The following is a 23,745-nucleotide window of genomic DNA, read 5'->3' as shown; positions in this document are numbered from 1 at the left end:
ACTGACCTGCGGGATGCAAGTTGGTCCCTCAGCAGCAGCTTGGTGGCCACCCAAGCCTATAACTTGGAGCCAGTCCCTGCAAGGAGGACAGGTGAGTCCGTGGCATGTAAGTGCTTCCCGTTTTACCCAAATCAGTCTTGCACCCCCTAAAGTGTTTCAGTTCAGCCCCAAGCCCACCTCTTTCACAGTGGCTAGGCCATAACAAGCCTGAAGAGCTCAGAGAAGTTCCTCGTGGCCTTTTTAGCTCTTTCTGCTGTGAATTCATGGCTTTCCCCTTCTCCCCGTACCTCCATAGCCTAAGACAGCCCTGCTCCCCTCACAGAGGCTGCTCTGCACAGGATCTGACCCTTCTTTCAAGGTGTTTCTAAATGCTCCCAGTCCCAGCAGCCTCAGTAATTACTGCTGTCCTCTAATCAACCCATCGTCCTGTCACCCAGCCTTGGAAAGTTTTTCTCCCTCTTTACCTTGCACTTGCCAGAGACTGTCTGATTCATCCACTATCTGCCTCAGGCAACCCACGCAGCCGCTGATGATTGAGTTACTTAACAATTAAGCAGAGCCTTAAATCTTTGCAGCACTTAACATGTATTGACTAATTAATCCAAGCACCTATCTGAGGTAGGTTAGTTCAGTCTTGCGTGTAGCTTCCAAACATGCCCATGGCTGCCTCGCCACGTGTCAAAGGCAGAGGCAGGTCTGCGGAGGTGACTGGAGGTCCACCATCCATCCCCATGGCCCACACCTCCATGGGACCCATGCAGCACTGCCCCTCTGCATTGTACAACCCGTTGCAACTTCAGAGGTCACAGGGCTCAGGGGACCACGTCCCTAGCCCAAGATTCTTGTCCTGGATGAGCCACACGGGAGCTTTACCTGGATGGGCAGGTTGGGGACACACAGGGACACAGCCAGGGTTACGCAGAGAGCCCCTGGCAGGAGTCAGTACCCAGGTGACTCCTGGCCCTGGGATTCAGGAGAGGGAAAGGGAGGTTTGCCATAGCTATGGGTAGAGACTCAGAGAGCTGAGATAGGTTTCCAGCCACACAAGCCTTGGGTCCTCATCCTCAGCAAATCATCTGATTTTTCACTTCTTCCTCAGTCACTTCTCACCTAGCCAAGACTAAAGAAAAGTACCACATCCTTGTGCCCAACTGTTAGCTAAGGCCAAGGGAGACATGAATTTCCCAGAGAAGCTGTGGATGCTCCCTCCCTGGAGGTGTTCAAGACTAGGTTGGACAGTGCTTTGAGTGACCTGGTCTGGTGGGAGGTGTCCCTGCCTATGGCAGGGGGTTGGAACTAGATGATCTTTAAGATCCCTTCCAACCTAAACTATGCTATGATTCTATGACTAAAACTCCTGGCCATGCCATGCTGCTCTTGCACTAAAGTGTATAGGATGCCCCCCAGCACAAGGACAGAGACCCCAGAGGTACCTGACACTGTTTGACTCCCTGCCACCAAAAGGCCTCAGCCCACCTGAGTCCTCCAAGAAGCTCATACCCTTTCTCTTGTCTCTCCTTCTCTTGTCACCCCAGGGCTTCAGCACACTGACATCCCATCCCCTTCCCCGACAGGCAGGAGATGAGTCTTGAGAAATGGTTGATGGGAAGGAGCTGGCAGCAGAAAGGCACTCTGCCGAGCTGGGGAGCTGTGAAGCAGCCAGGCAGAAGAGAGCTTTGATCTGAACAACCTTGCTCAGGAAAGGCAGGACCAACAGAGTCAAGATCTGCTCAAACCAGGTGGTGTCTATAGCAGCAAGGTACTGGCTTGAGTCAAAAAGCATCAGCATCCACGTTATAAAGGCATCTCTGCTGCTTGTATTGATACCCTTCATGTGCCCTCCATCACATGCTGCTGAGGATGGGGTTCCTGCCTACCCTGTGGAGATACCATTTGCTTGCTTTTTAATATACAAACAACACGCAAACAGCGCCAAAGGCAGAAGAGAAACTTCCTCTCCCTGTGAAATTCCCCCCAGAAAATCCTGAGTTGTAAAGCAGAGGGACTTGTAGACCAACACTTTACCTCTGGGTCGCAAACCATCACATAGATTAGGAGGGAATTTTTGTATTTTTTTTTTTTTTCCCTTGCCTGAATATGTGCTGATCTCATTCATCTTGGGAAAAGCACGGGGTGTTCTCATCCAGGCTATACCTGGCAAGCTGCATACGCTGTGACAGAGGGAGAGAACTTCTGAGCAAGCTCTGCAGTGGCTGCCGCCGGCTTCCTTGGGGCTTATTCCTTCAGCGAGAGGCCGGCTTCTTCACCTGGCATTCTTGAGAGAGATGAAGGGTAAGTCAGCAAATCAGCTCCATGCACTGCAAACATCCTCTGCTTTCAAGCCATGGCAGAATTAGCTCAGGTTGGGGTTTGCTGGTAGCTGGGCGAGAAACCTCTGCAGGGCTTTTTCCTCCCCCCCCCCGGAGGGGAAAAAGCAAGCAAATGTTTTTAACGTGCTGCAGGGAGGCAGGAGCTGTGGTACCCGACCGACACGGCTCGGCAAGCGCTGCCGAGGAAATCAGCATGGGAATGTTCCTGATGCTATTTTAGACACCGGCAGAAAACGCCAGCTAGCAACGCGGAATTGGACGGGGCTGCAGAAAGCCAAGAGCAGCAGCAGCAGCGGCGGCCGTGAAGCCGTAGAGCAGGGATCCCCCCACACCCCACCGATGTGCAGGGCTGCTGGCTGGCAGGCTCACTCCATCATTGTGTCGATCTGTTTGCTAACTAAGAGGGGGCTTTGACATGTCAACCGGCATCCGGATGACAGCGGCTCCGTTTAGATCTGCCGGTTAAAAAACGAATGGGAGCTGAGCCGTTCAAAGGGATCCGCGCCGCCGCCGCCGCCACCAACGTGAGTGCTCCGGCAGTGGAAGTTGCATGCCTGGCTCCGAGGGGGGAAGGAAGCAGCTCTCGCCCAAAACCACCCCTGCTTTGCCAGCTCTCTCTGGCTTTGCTTGCCCGGGAGAGGATGGATGGAAAGAGGGCACGGTGCGGGATTGCTGCAGCCGGCGGGTGCTGCCAACGGCAGAGCGTTGAGAGTTAAAGGAGGGAATAAAGATACCGCTGCAACTCCTAGCTTAACAATAATGAATATTGCAGGGTCTGGCTACTGCAGGAAAAGTCCCCTTTGTAAATCATGCTGTTTGGAGTGAGAAGAGCAATTAGGTGGATTCTGCTGCGGCTCGTTTCGGTCAGGTTAATTTGGGAAGAGGATGTGTGCTGGCAGCTAAAGGAGGCAGCCTGGGAGACCGGTTAAAATGCAGAATTACCAGAGCAGGGTAGTGTTTGGAAATGGTATAATAATCTCAAGGCAGGGGAACGTGGTTAGGTATGTTTTATAGTCAGGAGGGGAGACACCTCAGTTTGGAGGGCTCCTCTCGTCTTAACTTTAAAAAAAACCCCACATATTTTCTGTTTTGCAAAGCCCAGACACCACGGTGATGGGCAGTGCTGAAACCAGCCGTCTGCCCTGCCGTCTGAATGCCAGGCCTTTCCAGAAACCCTGATTTGTGCAGGCAAAACAGCTCAGTCGCCAGGGACTTTTTTCACCCAGGTTTTGTGCGTGGGTGCGTGTGTGTGTCTCTGTGTGTGTGTGTGTGTATGTTTGGGGAGGGGGGAGGAGGCATGAACTGCTCCTTGTCCCCCGAGCCTGGCTCTGTGGCTGTATTACTGTAGCTGTGACAATGGGGATGACACGGGGCTGGGCTTTTTAACAGGAGAGTCCTGGCTGGGTTTAACGTGACGGTTGTTCCCGGTGCTTTCAGGGCTGAGTGTCAGGCATCTCGAAGCTAAAATTGGTGCCTGTTTCTCAAAAGCTGGTGTCAAGTGCCCAGTGCTACCAGGGGACCTGCATGGATGCAGCAAGGGTGGGAGGGCTGAGCAAAGACACAGCTCTGGCTGGGTTGACAGAGCAAAATGCCACGGAGGGCGAGTTGGCAGCGTTGATTTGGACAGACTGGAGATGGGAAAGGAGGACAAATAGCAGCAAATCCTCCCGGAGAAGAGGTGAGCAGGGATCAAAAGGGAAAGATGGCATTTGTGTGTGCTGGGATGGTTCCTGGGGCGCGGAGGGGGCAAGGGGTGTGTAAGTACAACACACGTATGAGGGCAGGGACTGCTCCCCACACTAACTCATCAGTGTCTGCTCACCAGGGAGTGCACAAAGCCACGAATGAGAGACCCTGGCGTGCTTGCAAGAAAGGGGACTTCTGCTCATTCCCTATTTCCCTATTAAACTTTGCATTGCAAACTCTGCTTTAGCTCTTCTTCCAGCGGGAAAAGAGCAGTCGCTTGTGAAGGCTGTTTTTTTGTTAAAAGCAGTAGCACAAGGGACCCAAAGCACAACCTTCCTCCTGCGTAATTTTACTCTGTTCCAATTCCCAGTGGCTGCTGCAGGACTGGTTGTAACCAAACTATTCAGCAGCACAAGGGCAATTCCTCTGCAGAAACAGCAGTCTGCTACAGATTGCTACTTCATTTTCTTTCACTACAGTTTTTTGCACTAAATTTATGGTCTGTATTATTCTGTTTAATGCTGTGGAGGACAAAGGGCCCTCTGTACTGAGCAACCATATTAAAACATACCTATTAGAGCTCACCCCATGAAAGCAGAGAGGCTGACTGCTCCAGGCCTTGGTGGCAGTTGTGCTGATGTTTCTAGTCTTGAAGATTGCAGGAACCAAGCACAGAACAAGGTCACCATTGTCGGAAAGACTGGAGGTCTGGTGATAGGAGAGCAAGAATGGTGCATGAGGAAAGGCCTGCAGTTCCCTGGCTTGCAGGAGACCATCCAGTTGCCTTCACCTAGGGTGGAAAAGGAGACAGAGTGAAGGCAGTCCCTCCATGGCTTGTTGATAGTTTGTCAAGCAAGAGGCTCCAGTGAACAACTGAGTGTTCACATCATTTCTTTCCTCCAGCACCCAACACTGATTCATAACCTGCATCTCCAGGAATCCCTTCACCTATCTCTGAAGCACGGTCACTGCTTTGCCTTGCAAGGACCAGAAACCTCATTATAGTCTGCTGTTGCAGTGGGTGTAGCATTTTAGCCCTCCCACCATCCCACCGTGGAGGGACTAAGCCCCACTAGCAAAGTGATCTTGGCTGAGCTTCTCTCCTGGACTGACATCCACAGGGTGCCTCTTTCTGCCATGAAGTCATGTGTCAGTGCAAGCAGCTCTGAGAAGATGGATCCAGACCCAAAACCAGATGAGGGCAAAGATCATAGACTCATAGAATCACAGAATGGTTAGAGTTTGAAAGGACCTTACAGATCATCTAGTTCCAGGTGCCATGGGCAGGGACACCTCCCATTAGACCAGGTGGCTCAAAGCCCCATCCAGCTTGATCTTGAACACCTCCAGGGATGGGGCAGCCACAGCTTTTCTGGGCAACCTGTTCCAGTGTCTCACCACCCTCACAGTAAAGAATTTATTCCTGATATCTAATCTAAATCTCCCCTCTTTCAGTTTAAAGGCATTACCCCTTGTCCTCTCACTACGTGCCCTCTCCAGCTTTCTTGTAGGCCCCCTTCAGATATTGGAAGGCTATAAGGTCTCCCCAGAGCCTTCTCTTCTCCAGGCTGAACAACCCCAACTCTCTCAGCCTGTCCTCACAGCAGAGGGGCTCCAGCCCTCTCATCATCTTTGTGGCCTCCTCTGGACCTGCTCCAACAGGTTCATGTCCTTCTTATGTTGGTGGCTCCAGAGCTGGACACAATACTCCAGGTGGGGTCCCACCAGAGTAGAGTAGGGGGGCAGAATCCCCTCCCTCGTCCTGCTGGCCACGCTGCTTTTGACACAGCCCAGGATCTTCAACATCCCAGAGCAAGGGGGATTAGATCACATGCAAAGCAAACCCCTTGCTAGCGGCTGCACGCACACGCAGGTGTAACCACGGAGCCCACAGCTCCAGAACAAAAACACTGACCTGAACGGCAGCCAGATCATTTTTTATGAGAATGCACCATTCTTGAGCAATTTTTCCAGCACATCCCACGCAAACAGGTTTCCCTTGAACCACCGCACGGCAACATTTACCATCTCATGCCAGCTCTTTGTTTTTTCCTACTTGTAAGGGGTGGGAGGGCTCTCATGTATCACTTGGTGCCTCTGTGCTGGCGAGCACGGAGTCTGAGCGGTGTATCCTCAGGCATACAAAATCCAGCACTAAACCATTTCACGTGATCCGTCAGACAAGGTCTCATCTTTCCACAGAAATCCAAGACCTTCAACTTAACGTGTCCTTCCTCTTCTCATCACCACAACAGCCTTCCCAGGAAGGACTAACTGACTCTTCCCAGTTTTCATGCAATGGGTCGCACTGCAGAAGCGGCGTTGATCCCTCAGCACTGGCACTAGCTACTGAGGCCTGTGATATTTTGCTAAATTAGCTAAATTCTTGGTGGTAAAAAAGGGATATGGAAGGAAAATGGGTAGTGTGTGTAAAGTCATGGGCGTAGCTGAAATTTCTGGCCCAACGTAGCCTTGGGCCCACCCTGACCTGGAGTTTGAGCTACTGTGAAAACAGGGAGTTTTTAAGCCCTTATTTGGCCCAATTTGTCAACTTCTACCACACAACAGTAACTCAGGGCAGCCAAGATGTATCACCAGATACATTAATTGTACCTCTTGGTTAGTGGTGAGTGATGAAATGGCCAGAGTCTCTCCCTTCCCACATGGGAGAGCTGGAGGGATGTTTCTGGAGGAGACTGTGTTCTGCTCTGCTCCTTGGCAGACACCCCTCTTTCATCCAAGCTTGCAATCTCATCAGGTCCCTCATTTTGGCATGCAGGAGGGAGGGGGAAGCAGAGACCCCCCCTGCTAGTCTGCCCCTTGGTACCCTGTACGTTGGCCTGATCTGAAGAGCAGCGGAAAAATTGTATTTATTCCAGACAATCTAACAAAAATTCCCCGTGTTCTCTCAGTCCGTAGAAAACTGCTATTCTAGTTCTTCCTTGATCAAATTTGATCGCCCTGAAAAGTCCATTAATTTGAAGCCATCAAAGAAAGGACCGGGGAATATAAAACATCAGCCCCGAATAAAAAATTAGTGGAAATTGAGCATTTTCCTTTATTAGCAATGTGACACACTAAATAATGCTCAGAATTGGCAAAAGCCTAGGGAAAACTGCTTCATCACGCAGTTTTACGAGGGAGAGAAGCAGCAAATCCTATAGTCATGGGAAGGTGGATTGAGCTCTGTCCCTGTGTAACACTAGAGCCAGACTGGGTAACCTGCTGGGTCTCCTCTACTTGTCCCATCACACCTATTTCGGGATATTTGACATAATTCTTAGCTAATTGTTAGGCTGGGGACCGCTCTATGTGTTTGACCGCTGTATTCATGAACATTGAGCAAATACATGAACATCAAGCTGCAGACATGAACATTGAGGAGAGAGAAAGGATGAGATGGGTTCTTCTCCGTTTGTAGTTCGCGGGCCACTCATCACTGTGCTTTGGCAGGGAGGAGAGGGTGTCAGATAACAATTCTTACATGCACAAAGAGAAAAAACAATGATAAACACACCAGGAAAAATACAGCTTAACTTTGCCTTAGTGCCCTATGAAAACCACAGCAGTGGTGCTGCACGAGGTGGGATTTGCACACTTAAGTCCAAAGATGAAGTGGCCGTGGGAGTGAAAAAAACATGGACAGCCGCTAATATATTCTGCAGTTCTTGTCTGAACATCCTGAGCATCTGAATTTCCCCCTTAGTGAAGCTGCATTAGGCTGCAGAGCAGCCTGCTATCAGGAAGCTTTGGCAGGAACGGCGGAGAGGCTGGATGCTCTTGGCACCCGTTTTGACAAGTCTTTTTGTGCAGACGGGTCCTCAGACCCACACCAGGTCCCAAGGAGAACAGTGGCCTCTTCTGCGACTGGGCGAGAGCTGTGGCTCTCCACACGTTGCGCCGTATCCGCTTCGGCCTCCGGCACAAAGCCCTCTGGGCAACGGAGCCGGGACCACGTTGGCCTCTTTGTCTGAAGTCTGGGCAGACACTTCCAGGTCACTCGCTCCAGACAGCACTCATGACCCCCGTTTTTGCCGTCTTCCAGTTGCTCGGAGGGGAGCTGGGTGCCTTGGCAGCAGCCCTGCCTCTGTCCCCAGGGTCCCTGGGCTGCGTTGCCTGCTGGAGCATGGCCGGAGCGTGTGGCAGCTCAGGCACTTGGGAAGTGGCCACCACGTCCCGCTTGGATGACGTCACTGTGCCTTTTGGGTTCATTTAGGTACACAGCTCATTCTTCACTGGCTGAAGGGAGATCCAAGAACAGAATTTAGCTGTAGTTCACCCTCCCCTTCCTTCTCCTCCTTGATCCCCTAGGAAGAATAAATGCAAAAGAGAATGAAGGTCATCCACGGCCAAGGCGAGTCCATGCTAATCTCTCTCTGGAGCCTTGGTGCAGTCCAGCATTCAAGCTCTGGGAAGTATCAGGAAATGGATAATTGGGCAGGAAAGGCCAGATTTTGGTGGCTGTGAAAAGGAGAGGCGTGTTTTACCAATGCCATAGAGAGACAGGTGAGGGGTTCCCTCTGCTCCCAGGCTTTGGTACACAGGTTGACAGACAAGACAAAGGACTGTGCCACACTTCTTGGTGGGCTAACAGGGAGGAACCTTGCTGGAGAATGGCTCGAGGATGATTTTCACACTCATGGGGCAGCTCACTTCTGTGCATACCCCTCCTGTGCTTGCTCCCGTGGCATTTTTTAGTAGATGCCCTTGTATGCATTTGAGAGGGAAAGAAAACCGGTCTGGTAGTCCATTCTTCTGGCAGATCTTCCCTTTTGTTTTTGAGGCCAGCTGTCCATCTCGAAGAGGACTTTTTTTTCTGCCTTCCCAGAGAGAGAACTGAAAGTGCAGGATCAGCTGAAAAGGATGAACTTGCTGGGAGCAAGGCTGACACGCTCTGCAACATCCAAGAGACCGGAAAGTTCATTTGCTTTGTTTCTACACAACTGATCAATTGAAACCAATCGATGAAACACTGTGGGTTAGCATGTTCCTGCCTCCACCCCGCAGGCTCGTGGGGCCACCTGACCTGAAGAGCAGATGGGAGTTAGCACACATGCTAACACAGACACAAGCTCATCCTCCTCCATCGAGATCCCAAGTTCCTCCTGCAGGCTTGTTTTGGCTCTCAGTGAGGAGATCTGTCACGGATGTCTAATGATTAACTAAAGTTCAGCCTGGATAAAACAGAGTTTTTGACATCCCTTCCCTCCCAAGCCTTCTCCCTAAATCTTCTTACAACACAGCGAGCAACACGATGTGTTGTCTGCCATGCAGACACGGCTGCTGAACGCCACCTCACAACTCTCTTTCAAGGTCCATAAATTTAGGCTGCAGTTAAACGCTGTGGATTTTTTCAAGCCCAGCTTCTCCAGCCCTGCAGGTAAATCTCTAGCATACCTATTCCTTGCTCTGGTACTAAAGTCCCTTCCACGGGCCTTGATCATGCTTCACTCTTACCCATTCAGGATACCACCATGGAGATTTTTCTCCTAACCTCTCCTTTTGTCTGGCTTCCCAACCTGTATCCCTGCACGGCCTCCTCCCTTCCTGGAACATCAAACTCAGATCTTTGCTCTCAAAGCCCTGTGACTTCTCTGACCATGGTGATTCCCACCAACAAGAAGCCCATGTTGGCAACCTCTGTGGCCAACCTCCTCATACCTTCTACTACGTGTCTTTGGAAGGGCTCTTCAGAAACACCCACAAATCAACCCCACTGCAGCCCCTGCTAATGGAAACCCATCTTTTCCCCCCAGTACAATGTCGAGGTTGCCACACAACGTACTGGCAAACATTGCTTCCCTTCCCTGTGATCCCCAGCTTGGCTGATCCCACCTATTTTCCTATGTCTCAATCTTGGAATATCAAACGTGAGGGTTTGTTGCGCAGCACAGCTTAGCCCAGCTGCAGCTTCTCATCCTATGGCAACAGAAACCAGGAATAATAATAGCAAGGTGGTGACTCATTAAAACCAATAACCTCAATAATTAGGCTTACTTAACTTTTCCAATTGTATAAACAACTGAACAAAAAAAAAAAAAGATCTTAAGCTTTTCCAATATTTTTTCCTTTTCCAATTTCTCACAGAGAAATTGTCAGTATTGGGCATTTCTCTCAGTCAAATTTCCTCTCTACACATCAGTATATTCATAGAGTGAGGTGAAAGTGTTCACTTTGCCCATATTCTGTTAGTATTTAAGATTCTCCAGCACCTCTTTGCTTCTGAGCAAGGAAGAGCCCAGCTGCAGCCCTGCCTTGGTGCTGACACCGTTCCAGCTGCTGTTGCTATAGGAAAAAAAAAAAACCTAAGGCAGAACTGTCCAAGTTTCGAGCTCCTGAAAAATCTGTTGAAATCAGCAGGGATAGTCTGGATGCAAATTTCTCCCCAGATCTGATGCTCGGTGGGTACATCTCTGCCATTCCCCACTGCATTCGGCTGCTGCTGGTTGAGGTTGTACCCTGGGTACAACTTCTCTGCTATCTGCCCCTCTCTAAATAACCTCACCTGCCCATCGCATCTTCCCAGAGGCAGGGAAAGAGGCATGGACCAAGACAAGAGCTGCTTGGTCTTGGGATTAGGAGCTCTCCCCATCAGAAGGGGGAGAGCAGTTGGGAGAGGGCACCTGAGGGACAGCCTGGGGACAAGTAGGACAAGGAGACTGGGACAAGGTGTCTGGTGAGATAAGGAGTCCCCATGGAAGAGGGTGGGACAGAGGAAACAAGCAGCCAGGGAGGAAGATATGAGACAACCAGGCTGGAAAGGGGATGAAGGGACCAGTCTGGGAAGAGAGGTGGGCATCAGATCCCTCGTGCTCTGCTCCCCTCTCTCTGTCCTTCTCCTTGCATTTCGGGCACACCAGGGTCTTGTGTTCAACTTTTTCCTTTTTTTTAATTGCAAAAGATCTCAGTACCCTGCAGCTCCCAAGGAGATTGGCAGCAGGAGTGGCAGCTGAACTAGTGCTGCCCTGGAAAGGGCTACTTAGACCCCAGTAGGGCAACTGCCCTGATGCCAGCCTTGGGGAAGCCTTAGTGTAGACAAGACCTCAAGAACTTGACCTCCAGGCTGTCAAACCTGCCCCCTAGCTCTCATCCTGCCCCCCAAAAAACCCAATGAGAATAATTAATAATAATAATATGGTGTTAAAAATGGAAAGTGCTTATGGAGAGAGATCAGCTTGCTTTGTTACGCAGTTTTATGTCCTGGAGTTCCTTTTGATGTAAATGTGTGAAATTACACATTTATTGCAAGATTCAAATGTAGCCATGGCAACGTGATTATCAAACAGTTGCATATGGAAGTCTAAATCCATACAGGTTTCTGGCTGGCAAGATTAAACTGCCCAGGGACAGGACTCAATGTACGCCAAGCCCAGGCCCTCCATGTCCAAAAAGAATCAGCTCTGGCTTCTGTGCCTAGGAAAAATTAATTTCTTTGCATCCAAATTGTCTCCATGCAGCTGGGCTGACCACCAAGCAGATGTAGAAGGGCAGCTAAAGAAATTGATACCCTCAGCAGAGACACAGCATCATGTCCCACCCACCTACATGAGGCAACGCTGGCTTCCAGGCTGCTTGAAACAAACCCTTTTTGCAAGGGACGAGGAGAGTTCAGCCAGGAGCTGCGTCCCCAAAAAGGAGCCCTGAGCAGGTTTAAGTTACAGCTCGAGCAACCGTCAGGCTGTATTCATAGATTTAGCAGGCAAGAAAACAGGCTGGGCAGCCAACGTGCTCAAAGCAGCCAGGGCATTTGTCCCCACCCCCTGTGCACTCATGTGACAGCGATCTGGTGACATCTAAAGAGGGGACCAGCAAAGCTGGCATGTGTACTGGCTGTAACTGGGAAAAGGCTGTGCCCTTACAGCCTCAAAACCGTGACCTTGCCGGCCATTCCTTGGAAATAGGGCCCATCAATTAATTTTCCAGAGCCACCAGTGACCAGCCTGTCACAGTGTTCTTCCTCGGGACACAAGGCAGGCTCCAAAACCTCACGTCACGGTGTTTGCATAGTCTGTGCTCAGCTCAGACTCCTCTTGTGGCTGGAGTGATGAGTATGTATCATCAGGTGGACTGCGAAACAACCGCAAAACTGTTCGCAAAAGAAAAAGAAAAAAAAGGAACATGCACCCCAGCACGGAAACAGGCCATTAGGGAGGAAATCAAGGTTTTAAATAGACACTCAAAAGTTTGGCAGAAATTGGCTGTAAATGAAAACAGAGTAGTGGAAGTGCACAAATTCGTCCTTGTTTTGCTTTTTTTTTTTTTTCCTGGAGACTGGAGGTGGCTCTTTCCCTGAGAAACACAAAAGTAGGGCACGGTCCTGCGGCAGGGACCCGGGGGGTATTCACAGCTCTGAGGTTTGGGTACCCGAGGCAGGAGCCCTGGTGTCCCTCTGCAATCAGCAGAAAAGCAGGTTACCTCCACAACGACGTGGTGAGCAGCTTAGTCGGACACCTAAAACATCTGATGGCAATGCTCCCAAGCTGCCATATAGGAATTCACGGGATGGCTTCCTCGGTAGGATGTTCCCATAGTTAATTAACCTCTGATCCTTATTTCCAGAGGGAACATCTCTTGTTTCTGTCTCCAGCAAATAGCTCTAATAGATTAGGCAGCCTGCTCAAACCTGGCACCTTCTTCTGCCGCAAGTATTTCTGGGGACCCATCAAATCTCTTTTATCCTTGCAAACATACCGGAGCTCCCCCACGCTCCTGTTTCCAAACCTTCCAAGTATGGGAAGTCCCAGATCAACCACCCTCCTCAGTGTCTTTCTCTGCATCGTGAAATTTTATAGCAGAACCTCTTGACTTTTTTCTCAGAGACTATTTTAAATAGTACTGTTCCGCAGGAAATTTTTGGCTTGAACAAAATAGAGGCTCCCGTCACTAAAAACAGCCCTTTCTCAGTAAACACGAGGCTTTTGACTTTAAAAGTGACAATTATTGTTTCTTAATTAAAAAAAAAAAAAGGATTAATTTCCCCAAGCCATTTTAGAAAATTAATAAAAGCTATTGCTGTGCTAATTGCTATTACCCAAACAATTTTCACATCCGCTCCTGCCTGTGGCCATGCAGATACAGGTCGTTCTGCAGCAGATTAAATATCTGATTTTTGGTTCACCATGAATTATCGCTAAAATAAAGGCACAGGAGCCCTGCTGGTAACGCTGCCTGATGCAATGCCCAGACTCCTGTGATGTGGGAGCGCCGGTGCGCTGCCAAACCATCCAAGCCACACTGCCACGGCATCTGCTCCCCAAAAATTGGTCTTCTTCTGCTTGCGAAAATGGACCAAACCCCTCTAAGAGGGGAGGCGAAGCTGTTGACTGCATCTCCTCCTCGCTGAGCTGCCCTTTGCAGTCCTTTGATCTCCGTAACTGGAGAACACTAATGGCAGGGCTGGAGTCTGAAGTGGTTTAAAGCCACTTTTTTTTATGGCAGGATTAGAGCTGGGAGGGTTTGGAACCTGCCGGCGCTGGGCTCGCAGCAAGTCAAGAGCTTTTTTGCTCCTCGCCGCAGCACGGCTAACTGCTCTAACTGCTTTTCTGAATGGAGTTAAAAACAACAAATGCTGCGAAGCTGTTGCTAAGAAGCTTTTTTTTTTTTTTTTTTCCTGGTGTCCTGACTGCTCCGGCCAATGTAAGCCACAGCGTTCCCAGCCCCGCACAGCCCTGAAATGAAGGAAGTGGGCAGGAAAAGAAAAGCACAGGTTCCCTCTCTGTTCTCTGCCTGCGTTGAGTCGAGCAATTATACAATTCCAGCTCCGTGATTATTCCTGGCAAGGTTTATTCATCTCATGGGAGACTTCTGGAATAACACGGTGCTTTTGTAGGGAGTGTCAACCGCCAGGTGAACGTGCCTTCCAGATCTGATTTTTTCTTTTTTTTTTTTTCTTCTTTTTTTTAAATATGTAAGTAATTGTTTCTTTACAGTTTGGTCTTTGCCTTTTAATGACTCACATTTCTACTTTGTCAGCTTTCAACACGGGCCCTGCCCTCCCTCCCAGTACTACAATCCTCCCAGATCTCACCCACTGTGCCAGGTCACCCAGGGTGAAATCGTGAAAGAAGGAGAATCCAATTTTGTCGTTCCCCGGCCAGATGTTCTGCTCACGGGGGCTGCTTTTAGTGGGGGGGGGGCTGCGGAAACTAAGGGCAGGGCAGTCAGAAGGCATTAAAAAAGGAGGTGTGAGCCTACCTCTGGTGCATTCAGAGAGAGGTTTCTCTGTGGTTTATGACTTGGACAAATCCAGATGTGTTTTCACAGAGACGGCGACGGACTCAGATCCCAGCACTGCTCCTGTGCCAAGTGTCTCACTCCCCTTCCAGGCTCCCGCCGTGCAAAAGTGCTCTCTGAAATAAAGAAGGGGAAATCTTAAACATTCCTAAAACTAATTCTTTAGTTTTGATGTCAGTGAAATATGACTGCACCTTTTTTAAGAGTTTTTTTTTTTTTGGTGTAACTTTTCCCCGCTTCGTTCCTCGCCGAAAAATGTATTTGACTTGAGGCAGGGAGCAATTATGGAAAATTTCAGGCTGAATGGTTAAAGCGTGGCCAACTTGTAAAGTAATTGGAAACATAGAAAGGAAAGTGTTTGGCAACACAGGATAAAAGGTGCTATGTAAGTGGAGGATTCTTTTTTATTGCGAGCTCTCCTCTCTCTGATATGTTAATTGTGTTTTGCCTGATCCCTTGACAGTTCATTAATTTTTTCGTCCAATTGCAGGCTGTTGAGTGCAGATAAATTTCAGGCTATTATGGGAACACCCTAGAAGTTTGTATAGAAAGGAAACTCTCTGTTTCCTGTATCATCCTTCTGGGGATCTTGAAAGAGTTCACAAAAGCCACTTAAGCAAACTTTCTTTGCTGGATAACGGAAGGAAAGGAAACTGTGAACAAGCAAACAACACTCAATTCCATGAGACAAGAGATACTCATAGGTCATTAGAGAGAAAGTAAAGTCAATGAATGCAACACACACACACATACACACACACACAGAGAAACTATGGGAATTGTACTGTGAAAATAATGCACCTGCACACTATTTCTGATCTCTGAAAAGGTAAATCCCACAAACTGCCAGTGAGATGGGTAGGGGAATATCTGTCCCTGCGATGTGTGAAATCTTTTTGAAGTTTTTTCTGCCCAAATAACAAATCGCTGGCTGAGCTGGAGATGGTCATGGATCAGCTGAAGAGCATCACTTTTTTCCTGTCATTAACAGCAGAGTTGCCAGAGGTTTGCTACTACCAGCTCTGTATTTTTTGCCACGTACAGAGCGAAAGCAAAGGTCTGAACAGCTGTAGGTCTTCCAGGGGCTGCGTGGTGAGACACTGGAACAGGTTGTCCAGAGAAGCTGTGGCTGCCCCATCCCTGGAGGGGTTCAAGACCAGGCTGGATGGGGCTTGGAGCAACCTGGGCTGTTGGGAGGTGTCCCTCCCCAGGGCAGGGGGGCTGGAACTAGATGGTCTTTATGTTCCTTTCCAACCCAAACCATTCTATGATTCTGTGATTCTATGATTTGAGCGCAGAATTCAGATGGAGCTCAGAGGGTTGGGGCAAAACACAGTTTCAGGTGTGCAAACACAGCCTCCGCCTCCAAGCCCTGGAAATACTGGGGACTCCGATTTATAGGGTTGTCCCTGTCTGCAAGAAGAGATGGTTTGGGGGAACACCTGGCTAGCAGGAAGCAGAGCAGGGAAGAGGGGGAGCCAAAGGGAAGCAGGACGGTATCATCTCTCATTTCTGGAAAGTGAAGTTCAAAAAAAGCCAGAAGGGATGATATAAAGCTGATATCCCCTATAGAACACACTCACCCCTCTTAGAAGAGGAAGAGTTTGTGCAGTAAGGTAATTGAAGATCAATATGAAAGGCCCAGGCCACCTGAGAGGTCACTTTCAGGACTATTGATCAGGAGAAAACAATCCACATTTCAGCTCAGCTCAGTGTCCCATAGTCCCTGAATACTTCTCCAAGCTTCTCCGGCCACGCTCCAACCACAGCCTCACCAGACCACACTGAGAGGTCATGGGCAACAGGGGTTGAAAAATAAACCTCTAAAGGCAACGTCATGGGCTTGTTGGGCATCTCAGAAGGAAGGAGAATGACAGAATGAACTATGGAGCCAGCACCAGCAGGTCTCCAGGTTGACAGATGGTAAGAAAAAAACACGAGGTGGCTGGTGTCTGTTCTCTACCTGTTGTATTGTTGAAGAGAGAGGATTTCTGTCTCCAAGGGCACTGACTGGCAATTTCTGAAAGGCATTTAAGAAAATATCAATTGTGAAAACATTTTTTCTGGCAGATTCTGCAACATATGCTTCTGGTCTGACCAAAACCACTAACAGGGAAAAAAAACAGAGTGAGGAAAATACATGAAACTTTTGCCAGCTGGAAAAAAAATATTTCCTTCAAATTTGAAGCAATCCATTCAGGCCAGTTCTTGTTTAATTGGGACCGGGGAGGGCCTTTTATTGGCAGAAATGCAACTGATTACTTGACAGGAAAAATCCAAACACTTTTCTCCTGGTCTTTTCTCAAAGATCTCGGCAGCAACAGTGTTTCCCTGGGGAGCTTGTTAAACCTCCCAAATAACCTCATTGCTAGGAACTTTCTCTCCTCTCACTTTTATTAACTTCTTTATCGTAAGTCGTAACCTCTCGAGTCTGCTCTCGAGGTTGCAAATTATCTCCATTCAAATAGTCACCTTCTGAGCATCTGTTGTCTTTCTGTGCTCGGGCCCAGGTGAGTGCAAAGATGTCCTTATGGACCCAGCATAAATGCTTGGCCAGTCCAGAAAAATGGCCTGAAACCCATTCATTCGAGGAGAAAGAATCTTTATTCCTATTCTGACATATTCAGAAAATATTCCCTGCTGCATTTTATTCACTAATAATAGGAGAAAAAAATGAATCAGGAATAGAAAGCTTTTGGTCCTACCGAAGCAGCAGGGTCTTTGAGGTACTTAAGTTAGGAGCTTAATTGCCAGGCTCCCTTTAAAAATAAGAAAAGAAGCTGCTGAACTGATAGGATTGCCCAAGGAAGAGGAGCAGCAGGGAAGCACGTCTCCGTCACCTTCCTGGTCTCTCTGCTGTTGGCACAGTGGTGACACACCAAAGAGCAGTGCCACCTCCGGGTCCCCCTCCAGCAGGTTGTGTCATAGCCCTGGGAAGATCTGGGAAGTGTTTGAGGAAGACGATGACGCTGCTTGAGAAGGAAGTGGAAAGTGGAGCTGTTTTCACATGGATAAGAAATGAGACCTGGGGGGTGACTGGGACAGACAATATTACGCGAAAGGGCCTGACCATTATCTATCAGACTCCACAAGCTGAGACAAGGTTTAGGGCTGTCGCATGAGTCAAAGCGAGAGGTTTATTCAACAGAAAACTACTCATTTTTTATGCAGGGTTTCCCACCAAATCAGCTCGATGCACTGACTCATCCTGAGCAGCAGACGAAAATGAAAAGTTGCTCCTTTTGGGATCAACCAACTTTTAAGTCGTTTTAGCTGTAAAGTGGAACTAGACCCCCCAAAAGAACAGCGTGTCCTATCCACACTGCACTTCAGGTAGAGGACTTGCCCAAATCAAACACCACATGGAAATGGATGACTGGGTCTAGGAAAAGGGAAAAACTGTTGAATACAACTCTTTTAATTCCAAAAACTGTGATTTTGTCAGTTTTCACCCAAACTTTAGGGGGGAAGTGAAAAAAAAAAACTCTATATTTTGCTGGGGATTTTAATTTCCACTCCAATCAGCTGTAAACTTTGGGAACGCACTTTATTTTTTTCCTCAAAGTTTAAAATTACTTTCCTATGAAACACTTTGGGGTCCGCTGTTGTTTGGTTGTGTTTGGAAACTCGAGCAGTTTGAATAAAAAGTATTCACCCGATTCATTTCAGTTTCTCAGTCACAACTACAACAGTCTGCTCGGGGTTATTCTTGAAACTTGGGTTGCTTAAGTCATTTAAATAGATTTCTATTTCAGAAACAAAATGAGAGCCAACAGTTTCACAATTAAAAGCTCGAGGGCTATAAAACTTGGCTTCGTCTAAGATTCTTAACATTGTTTTTATTATCTTAATCACTAGGTTCTTTACATACTAATTTTCCATCCCGTTGCCAACCAGTGCCAATCCAACCCGCTTTTCCATCACCCAGGTGAGCGTTACTCATGTTTTCAGGGGAATGTAAAAAAACCCTGAGTGCAGTCAGCACAACAGTGTCTATTTTTTGCGATGGCTCGTGGACCTCTGCTAACACTGAGTCATAGCTGCAGAAGTCACTAGCTTAGGTGTAGCTCCTTGAGTTGTTTCCTAGGGTTTTCCAAAAATACAGACACCACCGCTGTTGTTTTTTTTTTTTTTTGCAGATGGCAGTTTTCATGACACAGGGCTAAACAATTTGAAATCCTGTTTATGCTGGGACCTGGAATACTGTAAACACCAATTAGGTATGTGACCGATTAGGCAAGGGGAGAGATGAGATAAATCCCAACACGTGGTTGTAACAGGCCTTAGCAGAGCAAAGAGTAAAGTGTGTCCTCCAGGAAGGCTGTAGAGGCTTCAGGTCCCACCTGGGTGATGAAAACAGACGTGCCCGATCACACCTGCACAGTTTAAATCCAGCTGTAGCTAAAAGGCTGCAAAACAAGAAGGCAGCATGAGTAGGGACAGATGCTCAGTTAACTAGAGGTCATATTTTAGTGCCTACAGCTATAAACTAAGCATTTGTGTGGTGACCAGATAAAATAGGGTATTTTATTCTGCACTGGACTTGCCCAACTGCCAGTCGTCTATAAATTCATTCATGAAACATTGTTATGAAGCATTAAGAAACCAAGATCTCTCAGGTGAAACGTCAGTAAAGTTGGCTTTCCAGCAGGCTGCAGGAGCCTGTGCAGCCAGAAAATGAACAGCTCATTTTTTCTGTGTCTCTACCAGCGTAAACTGGCAATAATACTGGCCAGCTTTCACCAGGGTAAGGCTAACGCGAATGAGGTCACTTGAAAATCATCTCAGATCTAAACAGCCTCCTGTACTTTGGGCTTTGGTGCAGGGTTTTGGTTCTTTGCAAATCCAATATGATGAAAATGTATCCGTTTTTCAATTTGGCTTAGAGTGAAAATTGAGAGACCAAAGTACAAACGTCCCCGTGCAGCAATAGAAACCTCATAAACATCATAGTCATGGTCTAATATGCGGCAGCTCGGAAGGAAAACTGACTAATCTCAGCTCATTGCCCAAGCGGAAAGAAACAGAAAGAGTAAATAACATTAAGAAAAAGAGATTCTGGTCTCTCCATTGCAAGGGAAGAAGTGACTGATGTGAATAAGCCCTGCCATTCTCAAATGCCCTCTAGCAGCATTTTAACTGCTCTTGGCATTAAGTGAGGACTGAAAGCCACAGTTCTTGAAGGCCTGTCAAGTCATCCCTTGTCAACCTCAAACTGCTACTGGAGCTTAATTCCTCGCAGTTTTATTGTGAAGATAATTATAGAACACACAAATTCAAGAGGCAGGATCATTTTTGCAGCAGTTAATACCACTTTTTAGCCATGCAAAACAGGAAAATAATGATAGAGAGCTCTCATTCTGCAAGGCACGAACTCATGATGAGACCTCACAAGGGGCAGCAGCAGCAAATGCATCTCAGAGCCTGTAGCAGCATCTTCCCAACATAACTCTTATTGTCCATATGGGGATGATGTGGGAAGGCATGGCTACAGCTTTTACTCCGGGTTTCAGTCCAGGAGAATGGCAAAGAGACCCTACACCTAAACCGCCCTGTTTGCTTAGGACTGTTGACATTGCTCTTAGGGTGGCACGAGCCAGCTGGCTCCAGATGGGTAAACTCTGGGCACAAGACAGAATCCCAGAATAACAGAACTGTAGGCAAAGACAGGGCAAAGAGCTGGGTGACACTCTGTACCTGCAGGTCCTGTCTGAAGCCATTTGGCCCTCAAGAAGTCAAAGGCAATTTTGGTTACCACGGGCAACCTAAATTGACCAGCCTGTCTGGGTCCCGGTCACAAACTGGCACACTGTATCCTGCTGTCTGGGACTTGTCTGCGGCCAGAGAAAACCTCTTTGGTTGGCTTGTTGCAAATCCACAGCCCTCAGCCAACAGGCAGAAACCAGAAGCTTTTAGGGGGGGAAAAAAAAAGTGCATCAGGGGACATGGGCCATTTTACACAGCCATTAAAGTTCCAGCTTAATGACAGCATATGTTGGGGGAGGGTGGGAAGAAGGATAAAGGGCAGTTTCAAGCCCAGAGCACGGGTTTCCCATCAGATTATCTCACCCTTTGCGAGAGATACCCCGAGGATAAGTCAGAGGCCAAACGTGCAAAAGTTGAGATCCATTTTTCGTGTCCTGGTTGGGAGACCTCAACGGAGCTTCTGGGTGCTCAGATTTGCCGCAAGCCAAGCCTCAGGCTTCCCAAACCCGTGGCCACTCCCAATTAGGAGCCACCTCTAGAAGTTGGCCGTGTCAAACGTCATTAAGTCTGAAAGCAAGTCAAAAGAACCCCTTGGGCCTTTCGTCCATCCAGATGAAGAATTACCTTCTCTTAAAGTCACAGCTTTCAAAGGATTTAGGAGCAGCAGCGGTTCTCAGGAGGTTTGGATAATCTAGGAATCCCTGCGTTTCGTATAAAGCAATTCACACTAGATCTGAACGCTGGCAAACAGTCAGCTAAATCCATTATCGCATGATAATGCTCCAACATTTCATTAATTCCTAACCAGCTGTCCTCTGCTCCCTTGCCCCTTTCATCATACAAACATTTCTTTAACTGTCTGAGGGAGGGGAGAGGGAGGATCAGACGCAGCCTCGTAAAATTCCTTCACCCGCTTTGCCTGCGGCAAGTTATTTCTTTTGACACGCATGTAAAATAAAATTGGGGGTGTTGTTTGTTTGGCTTGGCTGGATGGCAAATTTTCATAACAATTTTGGAAGCCAAGTACCTGTGAAATGGAGCGGAGAGAGCTCACGGCACCTTTGTTGATGATCCTGCTGTCTCGTTAACTAACGTATCTCATTAAGTAGGGAAGACCCCTGGCTCCAATTTCTATGCCAAGACAGAGGGCAAGGTTTCTAGAGCAGGATATTGCTCTCCGGTATTCAGAGGTCCCGTAGATTTATTTTTTTTTTTTTTAATTCCCCGGGTACTTCATGCCAAACAAACCTGTGGAAGCAAGGATGAGTGAGGGAACAGTACCTTGGGGGTGTCTCCAACTACACAACTCACAGAATAGAAACATGCATAATAAGAGTCACAAAGGGATTTTAAGGTGACTTATGAGGGAAAGCTCTCGCTGAAGTGCCTCAACTCCCTCCACATTGCTGAGGGACGCAGGGAAGAACAGGACTCACAACCACCACCCTGCCCAGCAGGGACCCATTCAAGGGAGACCCTCCCAAACGCCAGGAAGGAGAACGTGTCTCCAACCTGGGCTGAGGAGCTTTTCTCCCAGTCCCACAAACACCAGCCCCTCTCCCGGGCAAACGGAGCACACGCCTGGACAGCACATCAGGCTCTTGACTGACACTCCTCCCCTGCCAAGACTTGAGGATGCGTTTATTTATTATGGGTTAAATATTTGGAGTTGAGCAAGAACCTCAGAGGGAAAAGGTGGGTCTGCTTCCTTGGATTTTATTATTTTTTTTCCCCCACCCCCTCACTCTCGTTATAGAAAATTGGATTTTTAAAACTAAAAGGTTTGTTTTATGGAAAAATCACCCTTTCTGACTCTCGGCTCAGCTAAAGGCTGACGGCTAACAACTCTCAAGTAAAAATCACATGAGGAAATAGAGTGGAGAAATATCTGGATACGTCTGGACAAGTCTGGGCATTGCCAGAACAGCTCTAAAATGTCAGAGCGAGGTAAGGACCGTGCTTCGCCACAACAGCAGGCAACAAAAGGACCAAAAAGTGTTTTTTTTCAGTTATTTTAAAGTAAGGTGTCAAAATATTAGGTAGCCTAGGCTGCCACAAATCTTTGGGTAATGAAGCACATTTTAGAAGATGTAACTACACTCACATCTTGAGATTCCTTCTTGGTGTTAGTCATGTCGGTCATATAATTTCCACTGAAGTCTTTTCTCTAACCACAAGTCATTAGACTTTTCTACTACTCTAAATACAGGTATATTTTTGTTTCTTCTGAGGAATAAACTTCAGTGTTTTGTTAAGCTGTAATACATACATTCAGTTGTGATACAATGGATGTTGTTTTACTGTCAAGAGTAGGTGTTACACTGGGCTGTCATCGGTATGGTAGCTTTATCTTTACCATTAGGGTAATTAAGAGCATTATTTTGCCAATCTTTTTCACAAAGCTAGCCATGTCATTACAATATTTATAAACATCAGTAGCATGTCAAAAAAACCCCATCATTCTTTGAGTAGACTTTGGGAATTCTCACCAACGGATGGTTAATTTAGCCAGCTATACCTGATTGTGGTTGCTTTTCAGTCCTTGGTCTAAATTAGCCTAAAAATAAATGCATAGTGATAAGAGCATTCTGGAATAAAAGATTAATGTCAGTTTTTTTTGTTTCTTTAGGGCTTGCAGTCACATTCTTTTTGCTAGATTCAGGATTCAAACTGCTTTTTAATAGTGTGTAGATGTGTACAGTTCTTCCATTTTGCCTTCTGTGGTTTTCCTTTCTCTTAAGTCTGGTATGCTTCGTGGTTTATTTATTCATGAGCTGCAGAGAAAGCAGTTCACCATAAAAAAAGAAGAAAAAAATTGTTTTGGAATATATAGTTAACAGCGTGTCAAGAAACAGAAAACAATTACGCTTATGCAACGTAACATGCATTTTTACACGCCACTCACACGCTACTTTATGCATCCCCAGTTTATGTAAGTCATGAAAATTAAATATTACGCTCCCCTGCCCAATGCAGTCAGCACAATTAAGGCTAGGAGATGTCAGTAATTGGGAATAAAAAACACCACACGCCTGAGCTAAAAAAATGCGGTCTTTTATGGCGAGTTTGTAGGGGGTGCTTGCAGCACGGCAGGACTGCAATCAGGACCGAAGTGTTTTGATTTCCTTGGGGGTCGTGCTGTATATCAAGTGTTGTGTATCGTAGACATGTTATAACGAGATGTAGAACGCTAATTGCACCTTTGCAGAGAGGGCGAGGAAGCTCATGGTGGAGGTGAGGTGGGGAGGTGAGGATGGGAGCTCACAGCTGGCCAGACCTGAGGAAAAGATGTCATTTTTCCTCATGATGAAGGAAAATATCAACAATTTGGAGTACCTCAGGTAGGGAAGGGCATCCACTCCTGTGCTCTCCAAGCTGTTAGTTTGGAGAGGTACTTGGCACAACTCCTTGCACAGACTTGGTGCGTGGAGAGGAGCCTGTGGTGGGTGAAGAGCAGCGGAGGCCAGGATGGGACCTCGCATTTGGCCAAACCTGAGGAAAAGGCGTTATTTTTCCTCACGATGAAGGAAAAATTTGGCAGTTTGGGGCCAACGCGTTTGCCTGAAGGTCGTCCGCTCCTACACTTTCCAAGTCTGTTAGTTTGGAGGTGTAGTTGGCACAACTGGTGCCGGACCAGGGAGGGGACGGGGGCTCTGCGCCATGTCGCCGCCGAGTTTCTGTGGAAAACACGGGGGCAGAGCAGGTGGCAGCCTCCAACCGCCCTCGGGTCGACTCTAGGGGCTCCCTTTCCGGGCAGTAACCCCAATACGGCCCCGGGAGAGGTGCCAGC

At 47.8% G+C, this 23,745-nt stretch overlaps 1 protein-coding gene across 1 annotated transcript in view; it reads left to right on the top strand.

Annotated features, from left to right (window-relative positions):
- The first annotated feature begins 2,174 nt into the window (after positions 1–2,174).
- SLC45A4 (solute carrier family 45 member 4) overlaps positions 2,175–23,745 on the top strand; it is an 82,751-nt gene continuing 61,180 nt past the window's right edge. The window contains exon 1 of the mRNA XM_014965427.1: positions 2,175–2,292. The gene's annotated coding sequence lies outside the window, so the exon portion shown is untranslated. The remainder of the gene's footprint in view (positions 2,293–23,745) is intronic.

This window comes from Calidris pugnax, unplaced genomic scaffold, assembly GCF_001431845.1.
Source record: "Calidris pugnax isolate Ruff unplaced genomic scaffold, ASM143184v1 scaffold41, whole genome shotgun sequence".
Classification (NCBI taxonomy): Eukaryota; Metazoa; Chordata; class Aves; order Charadriiformes; family Scolopacidae; genus Calidris; species Calidris pugnax.
The sequence above is the reverse complement of the archived record's forward strand: the minus strand, read 5'-3'. Positions and strand labels throughout refer to the sequence as shown.